The sequence below is a fragment of the Serinus canaria genome, chromosome W (assembly GCF_022539315.1).
Source record: "Serinus canaria isolate serCan28SL12 chromosome W, serCan2020, whole genome shotgun sequence".
NCBI lineage: Eukaryota > Metazoa > Chordata > Aves > Passeriformes > Fringillidae > Serinus > Serinus canaria.
In genome coordinates, this window is record NC_066342.1 from 2,959,381 (window position 1) to 2,968,772 (window position 9,392).

The window sequence follows — 9,392 nt, forward strand, 5'->3', positions numbered from 1 at the left end:
ATAGCATATTTAAGAACAAAAAAATGTAGGAAGCTCCTTTGCTCCCTGCTCTCTACAGAGGAGTATCGCTGTTGAGTAAGAAAGTGGCACTGACTCCAAGAAGGCTGGTTTGCACAACAGCAGCTTTAATGCAAAAACTCTTCTTTTTTATAGGCAGTTCAGATACATTCCACTTGATTGGCTAATTAACAAAAACACCTTTCTCACAAAAATCCTTGAGAAGAACAGAGAAACAGAGAATAGGAAAATACCACCTGCAGGTTGTTTAAAATAACAAGTTATCATTATTTCTCTACAACTCCCTAAAAGTCTCAAAAGTCCGCTGTGAGAAAACTTATCTTGTTTTCTCGCTCTCTGACTGTTATGAGTAAAAAAAAAGCTACTAATTTTTTTTAAAAAGGGTTGCAGAATTTCAAGTTAAGTTGAGAGCTGATTTCTGGCTGAGGAAGGTTCTTTGTGAGCTGAATGTTGTAATCACCTGTTAAGTATCAGTCGTTAACCATCTATTGTTGAGAATTGTCCTTTCTCAGTACTACCCTTGCCTGCTGCCAGGAGGATAGCATCACCCCCGCTCCTGACGGTGGGAAAGGAAGAGACCTCAGGAGTCCATGCAAATTACCTCAAACCCAGAATGCAACAGGAGGGGACCCCCACCACACTTACCGGAATAAACCCCAAAAGCGGCAAGCCAATATAGAATTAAGAGATCAAAGTAGTGTCTGGACATCAGGGGCAAGAGTCCAGAGCCTGCAGAGATGCTGAGAACTTTGGTTGTCCCTCGCCCTAAGCACGGAGGACCTCAGCTAGGGCCAGGACCCGGGATGGCAGACTTGGAAAGTGGAACATGGGATATACCCCATTGCTTTCACGAGGATGGGACCCCCAGCTCTGCCCCCTAGTGGAAAGAGCTGCACTTCCCTCCTCTTCCAAGCCACACCTGGGAGCGAAGACGGTGAAACCGCTGACCCGTCGGGCCTCCCAACCTTGAGCTGATCACTTTTAATAAAGGCATTAAAAGGAGAAAGATCTCCTGCCCTGTTTATTTCACTGACCAGGCTGTCACATCCACAGAGGAGTGGGGGGGCCAGCTGGGCCTCCCTCCCTGAAGGGGCTGGCCAGGCCCCCTTGTGGGAGGGAGTGGCTGAATCCTGTGTTGGTGCGTCCGCCAGGCCATGCTGCTGGGGGTCATCCCGGCACCACGTGCACCCATGAGGCCAGGACCAGTGCCAGGGTCGGCCCTGCCACCATTCCGTTTCAGGACCGGTCATGGTTGTCTCAGCATGGCTCACAGTGGACTTTATTTACTTAGCTGCTTTTAACCAGCAATGCTGGGGACAAAAAGACAGAAGTGGCAGCAGCAGCTTTTCTTTTTTCAGTTTCTTTCCCTATTTTCAGCTAGCTTGTAGCTGCCAAATGAATTAGACCTTCAACCTTGGCCAGCCCAGGGGTAAAATAGGTCCTCAGTTGAGGCAGGGATAGGTTGAATTTAAATCTATACAGGGACTTCTTCCAGTCACGTTCTATTACAGTAGAATCCATGATGTTCATGTCTGAGATGTAACACATGACAGAACTCCCTTGGTCATCAGCAAACAGAGTGCTTTATTGTTCAGAGCTTACTTTTATAGGTAGTTCAAAACTCCCGGGTTGAGACAGCTCATTGGTCTCTCTCTGTGCCCCCAGACTCTGAACCAATACAATGTCTGCATCTTAGGAGAGCTCCCATTGGTTGTGAGCTTCTGTCAGTCAGCCCAGAGGCTGCTCCGTGGAGCTGAGCTGAGCTGCTAATCATAACTAGATTAATACTCTTATAAATGATCAAGTCGGCAGCCAAATTTATAAAAAAATAATTTTATAAAGATTTATTAGATCGACAACCAGATAGAATATTATAAAACTGCCACAGCCAAGACAGTGTCAACCCCGGACTTTGATGCTGGATGAACCTGGTTCGGACAGACGTAGTGTCAGCATCTCCCCAGTGGTTCACCCCGACTGCTTCAGGTAGACAGTTTATATACAGTTTATTCCACCTGAAGCAGAAATGACATAAGATTTCTGTATGTCCCTTCATATGTATAACAGGGACTATACAGATTCAGACCCGTACAAAAGTTAGTCCATAGGTTCAGATGGCTGTCTGAGCTCCTCGAAATAGTCTTCTTTTCACTTGTAACCAGAACTTCGCAGGTCCTCTATGTAATCTCTTCCAGGTGCAGTTCCTTGAATGTTTCGGACATTTTTGGGAAATGGCTGCTTATTGCCTGAGAAGGACTCATTCATTCGTTAACAGGCATGATTTTATCTGAGCCAGCCTAAAAATCAACACACTTGCCGTTCTACCCCTGATCTCAAAATCCCACCACCCACGATCCATTGAAGCAGCCATCAAATACTTCTTAACCCAGGCAGCTGCCTCAACTCTAGTACTATTCTCCAGCATAACTAATGCGTGGCACACCGGACAATGGGACATCACCCAACTCTCCCACCCCACATCAAGCCTAATCCTAACTTCAGTAATTGCCATAAAACTAGGTTTAGTCCCATTCCATTTCTGATTCCCAGAAGTACTACAAGGCTCCCCCCTCTCCACCGGCCTCCTCCTATCTACCATCATAAAACTCCCCCCAATCACCCTCCTATACATAACTTCCCCATCGCTAAACCCCACACTCCTGACCACCCTAGCTATTCTCTCAGCAGCTATCGGCGGATGAATAGGGCTAAACCAGACACAAATCCGAAAAATCCTAGCCTTCTCTTCCATTGTGGGGTCCGGCTGTTTGTCTCTGTCCCCACGCACGCTTAGGATAGTTCTGGCAGGCTGTGTCCCAAAGGATGAGTCTGGACTCTAGAGTTTTTCGGTCTTCAGAATTGTTTATTATATCTTATCTATAAAGTCCCTTCTCTGCCCGACTGGGATCTGACCAGCACGGCAGCCAAAGGCACTCTGACCTTCCCCCAAGGCGGGCACATCTTTTATATCAAAAACTACGTATATCATATTTACCTTTTATCCCCAATACCTATCACCCTCGTCACCGGATACCTTCTTACCCCAGACCAATCCCCAAGTGCCAACACAACACCAGAAGATGGACGACAAGAAGAAGGAGGAAGAGTCTTGTGACCTGCCCTGTTTCCTCCATCTTGTCTCCATAACCCCCCTGTACAACACCCCAAAATCATGTATTTACCCTATAATACGTTTTTCCCTTCACCATTACACCCGGGTGATTCCCACAGGTTCCATCTCCTCATACATCGGTGGCACATCCCTAGATGGATCAAAATCAAGCCACCAAGTGCTTTTGGCAACATTCCAAAGCCCCCCGAGCCCCCCTAGGGGCTCTCTCGGTAGCTCCGGACATCAGGAGTGATGTGCTGGGTTCCCACACTCCATCTCCCACCTAGGATGAATGGCGATCATTATCATCTACAACCCCAAACTTACTCTCCTCAACTTCTACCTATACACTGTAATAACCGCAACCGTCTTTCTAACCCTAAACTCAATTAAAGTACTGAAACTGTCTACCTTAATAACTGCATGAACTAAAGTCCCATCACTAAACGCAATACTACTTCTAACCCTACTATCTCTTGCAGGTCTACCTCCCCTAACAGGATTCTTACCCAAATGACTCATTATTCAAGAACTAACCAAACAAGAAATAATCCCTGCAGCTACACTCATTTCTCTTCTCTCTCTACTAAGCCTATTCTTCTACCTCCGCCTTGCATACTGCACAACAATCACACTCCCACCACACACTACGAACCATATAAACCAATGACGCACCGGCAAGTCAACCCATGTTCTGATTGCCATCTTAACCACAATGTTCGTCATTCTCCTCCCCATTTCACCTATGATCCTCACCATTATCTAAGAAACTTAGGATTAATTAAACTGAAGGCCTTCAAAGCCTTAAACAAGAGTTGAACCCTCTTAGTTTCTGCTAAAGTCCGCAGGCTATTACCCTGCATCCCCTGAATGCAACCCAGGTACTTTAGTTAAGCTAGGACCTTACAACTTACTAGGCAGATGGGCTTCGATCCCATGACTCTATAGTTAACAGCTACATGCCCTAACCAACAGGCCTCTGCCTAAGACTCTGGTACACGATTAATGCACATCAATGAGCTTGCAACTCACTATGAATTTCACTACAGAGCCGATAAGAAGAGGAATGGAACCTCTGTGAAAAGGACTACAGCCTAATGCTTATACACTCAGCCATCTTACCTGGGACATTTATTAACCGATGATTATTCTAAACCAACCACAAAGATATCGGAACCCTATACCTATCTTTCGGCGCATGAGCCGGAATAGTAGGTACTGCCCTGAGCCTCCTCATCCGAGCAGAACTAGGCCAACCCGGAGCCCTTCTAGGAGACGACCAAGTCTACAACGTAGTCGTCACGGCCCATGCTTTCATAATAATCTTCTTCATAGTTATACCCATCATAATTGGGGGATTCGGAAACTGACTAGTTCCCCTAATAATCGGAGCCCCAGACATAGCATTCCCACAAATAAACAACATAGCTTCTGACTGCTCCCCCCATCATTTCTCCTTCTACTAGCATCCTCCACCGTAGAAGCAGGTGTTGGTACAGGCTGAACAGTATACCCCCCACTAGCTGGCAACCTAGCCCATGCCGGAGCCTCAGTTGACCTAGCAATCTTCTCCCTGCACCTGGCCGGTATTTCCTCAATCCTGGGGGCAATCAACTTCATCAGAACAGCAATCAACATAAAACCCCCTGCTTTATCACAATACCAAAACCCCCTATTCGTCTGATCAGTCCTAATTACTGCAGTGCTCTTACTCCTCTCCCTCCCAGTTCTTGCTGCAGGAAATCTTTGAATAGAAAGAAGGCCCTGCTTCTGGCCATGGGGGTCAGAGGCATGGTTGGATCTTATAATTTTTATATAGTTACAAAGCATGAATTATCTCTATCATATACTACAATACTAATGCAACAACGTTCGATCTTGAGCTGCAGACATCTCACTGGTCAGGAGCTGGGCTGTGTGGGAATCAGACCAATCAGCAGTTGAGACCTGGGAGGTTTTAACTCCCTATAAAAGAAAGCTCTCAACAGTAAAATATGCTGGTTTTCACATGAAGCTTTGGTGTGTGTGTGTCATCCCTGTCTCCAACCATCAACCCCATGAAACACATGGATATTAAATGTAATAGGTGTCCCACATGAAGAAAAGGCACTGAGAAGAGCCGTCAGCTGGTGCAGCTTGCACAGTTCCAGCAGAGACCATGTGACCAATAGAGACAAAAGCACAGCAAGCAATTCCCCAATTGCAGAGCTGGGACAAGATTAACCTTTCAGCATTGCAGAGCTCTATAAAAACTGTTTCCATTGATAGAACTTGAGAACAAACAAACCTACTAACACCAATTCTCTCCCAAGTCAGAGAAAAGGAAAAAGTGTGGACATGTGAGAAGAGCAATATGGCGACACTAAGGTCAGTGCAAGGTAGCGGGGGAGGAGGAGGTGCTCTGAGCTTTGGAGCTGAGATTCTTCTGCAAGCCATGGTGAGGACTATAATACAACAAAATGTTTCCCTGTAAGTCAGGAAGTGCATGGGGGGATGCAGCATTCACCGGCAGCCCATAAGAAAAAGGCACTCATGCTGGAGCATGTGGATGCTGAAGAGCTGTGATCTGGTGAGAGGCTTAAACAGAAAGACAGAAAATCCTTGCTTTCAGAGATAGAGGAAGAGGACCTTTGCTTTTATACTAGAACAGCTCATCCTTAAAAATTGCACCTCATAAACTAAATGGCCCACAAAATGCAGTTGTGGGAAGACTGCAGTCCATGGGAGAGACTTCATGTTGCAAACAGGTTCTGGGTGGACTGTTAGCCATGAAAATTAAAACCACGTTGGAAAAGTTTACAGAGAACTGTTTCCTGTAGGAAAGACCCCATGGCATAGCAAAAGAGACTCCTCTCCCTATGCAAACTGAAGAAAGATCTTAAGAAATTGATGCCTATATAACTTCGGTCAAAGATACTAGGTGCTTATATAACTTGAGTTATAAGATATGAATATAACTTGGATCATGACTTTTATGTATCTATATAACATAATATCAGTATAACCTGAATCACAGCTTTTTATACCTACATAACCTGATATAAATTTCTGTACAATGTAATGGTTGTATATGATTAGCTAGTTGCTTAATGTTGAATAGACAAAAAAAAGAAAAAAACCTCACCAGGTGGATAGTTTCAGAGATAGATAAGGATAGTGCTAATGAGAAATGGGCAAATGTAAAGCCAATTAGCCACAAAATAAAGAATTTAGACAGGTTAGGACCAGACAGACCAAGGAACACTGTAACTGCGCATGCTCCAAAGACAAAGTATAAAAGTTCAGATGTGAAGAAGACTCTGGAAGCCTTCATCAAAGACCCCTAATGACCCCCAAATTGGGGAGGTGCAAAAGAACTATTTAATAACCATGATATCAGACTATGTAAATTAGTTCCGGAGAGTATATGATGATGTTATAATGACATAGTAACACTAAGCAATATTTACTGTATAAAATATACCATAGTACTTGACAAAGGTGGGTGAGTTTGGAGAAAAAAATCCCCCTCACCACCAGTGCTGTAATAAACAAATACCTGCTCTATAGACACTGGTCTATGGGGTTTTATTTCCAGCCTATCTTTTGGGCCTCAAAATAACAAATGACTAAAAATCCCATATTTTGTCTCCCTGCACTGTCGGTGGGAAGGAAAGAAGGGCTGGGGTGGGGGAAAGATGTTCTAAAGGTTTACTTTAATTCTCATTATCTTCTCTTAATTCTGTTAATAAATCTTTTTTTCTTTATACCTTATAAAGTTTTGAGCCTGCTTTGCCCTTAAAGTGTTTTCTCCTAATCCTTATCTCACCCCATGCGTTTTCTTTTTCCCCTCTTCTGCCTAACTATAGCCAAAGAGAATTAATAAATTATTTTTGTAGGTGCACTGGCGTTTGGCCAGTGTCAGCCCATCACAGCAGGTTGGTAATTACCAGGACTATAGCCTTAGGGAGCAGGGTGATAAAGTCAAAATAGAAAACATGCTTTAAAGGATGCAAAGGAGTTTTCATAGGAAGCATTTACTGCTCAAAAGGAGCAGTTCTGTGAGCAGCAATGCACTATAGAATGGCTGGTGGCATGCATTGCTAACAAAGGCAAAAATATGGGAAAATGTGTCAACTTCCTAAGTTTGTGCTCCTATTAAAAACCCTTCATAAGATCCTGAGGAACAGAATGGACATATGGGGACAGAATCCTCAGACTCTGAGACTGAGTTTGAGCCAGACTTGGCAGATAAAGATCTGGTAGAGGCATGACCCCTCATATAAATGGAGGGGCAGCAGGATCTGATGGATGGAGTGGTAAAGGTCACATGGACCTATATCCCAAAATAGTTATGGGAATTTTTAGAGACCTATTGGCAGAAGAGCAGAGACAGCATACTGGCATGGATTTTATGAGCTTGGGATGGTGGTGCTGCATCTAGTCACCTATTAGTGGGTGAAAAGGATCAGTTAACTCCTACAGCCACTGATAAAATCCAACAGGAGTAGGTTCAGCTATGGAATATCAGGGGTCCTGATGGGATATTGTTGTGCCTACACTGTATCACTGGCTGTGTGCAGCAGCTTTAATGGCACACACAGATACTGATGAGTTAGTGTCATCCCTCAGGAACTGGTGCACAATCGAAGAAGGCATTTCTTTACTGTGGCAGATGAAGATGTCTCATGCCCTAACCAGAGGATCCAATCCTGACAAAGCAGTAGTAATGGAAAGTATTGAAATGCAGTTTCTGAAAGGGGCACCTGATTAATTGAAACCCCTGATTATATTAACAGTCATGAATGCTAATGGTAACATAAGGGCTTTAACAAATGTCTTGAGGGATATTGGAGCTATGGCCTCAGAGCCAGCTGTGTGAGTAGTGAGAGAAAATAAGCCGGCAAAGCCGAAGAGAGTCACTGCACAGGTGACAAGGAAACAAACATGGAACAATCTTGTGCAAGCCAGTGTTCCACAGTCAGAAGTAGATGGAATTACAACATCAGAAACATTTTGCTGTTGGCAAAAGCTAGTGCCTACGAAAAAATAATCCTCCCACCAACCCCCTGCTGCCTCAAAACACTGCAACTCCTGGAAAATGCCAAAATAGTGGGAGCAGTGGGGTGGTGAGTTGCCCCAAATTGCCCCAGCTAAAGAATATATCTTAGGCATTGATATGCTGGCAGGGTGAACAGTTGAAACACTGTATGGTCACTTTTATTTTGAGACTCCACAAGCAGGATTTGTCATTCAATCTATGACTGTTTAGCGTGGGTTCTTGAAGAGGGATCCTGTTGTGCTGCCAGAGCCTGCAGAGGTGGTAAATGTAGAGGAGTATCACATTCCAGGGGGTGAAGAAGAAATTACTCAAATGAATCAGGCACTCTAATGAGTGGGGATCACTCCATGCACCATGACTGCTTTTAACAACCCTCTTTTGACTGTTTGAAAATTGGATGGCACTTGAAGAGTGACTGTTGATTTCAGAGTATTGAATAAAATCAACAATGGAGTGGGCCAGTGTCAAACCAGGACGCCCTCCCACTTGCAGTTACAGTACCAAACATGGTTACCCTCATGGGAAAAATCAGCAAAAACTTACAACCTCAGAAGGTGGTAATGGATCTTGCTAATGCTTTGTCTTTACACACAGAATCACTAGGTTGGAAGAGACCTTCAAGATCATTGAGTCCAACCCATGCCTTAACACCTCAACTAAACCATGGCACCAAGTGCCACATCCAGTCTTTTTTTAAACACATCCAAGGGTGGTGACTCCACCACCTCCCTGGGCAGGCCATTCTAGTACTTTATCACTCTTTCCATTAAAAACGTTTTCCTGATATCCAACCTATATTTCCCTTAGCACAGCTTAAGACTGTGTCCTCTCATTCTGTCACTTGCTGTCGGGACAAAGAGACCAACCCCCATGTTCAGTTGGAGGGTAGGAGGGCTCTGCATACAGACTTGGAATGGCTGAATGGATGGGCAGAGTCCAATAAGTTGATGTTTAATAAGTCCAAGTGCTGAGTCCTGCATTTTGGCCACAATAACCCCCTGCAAGGTTATAAGCTGGGGACGGTGTGGCTGGGCAGTTTCCAGGTGCAAAGGGACCTGGGTGTGGTATTGTCCACAAGGGTTCCAGGATGAGGGAAGAGACGAGAAAGTTGACTCCATGTATCAGAAGGCTTGATTTATTATTTATGATAGATAATATATTAAAACTATACTAAAAGAAGAGAAGAAAGGATTTCATCAGAAGGCTAAGCTAAGAATAGAA

At 44.4% G+C, this 9,392-nt stretch overlaps 1 pseudogene; it reads left to right on the forward strand.

Moving 5' to 3' along the window:
• The first annotated feature begins 1,933 nt into the window (after positions 1-1,933).
• Positions 1,934-3,896, forward strand: LOC115485282 (NADH-ubiquinone oxidoreductase chain 2-like; annotated as a pseudogene).
• The last annotated feature ends 5,496 nt before the right edge of the window (positions 3,897-9,392 follow it).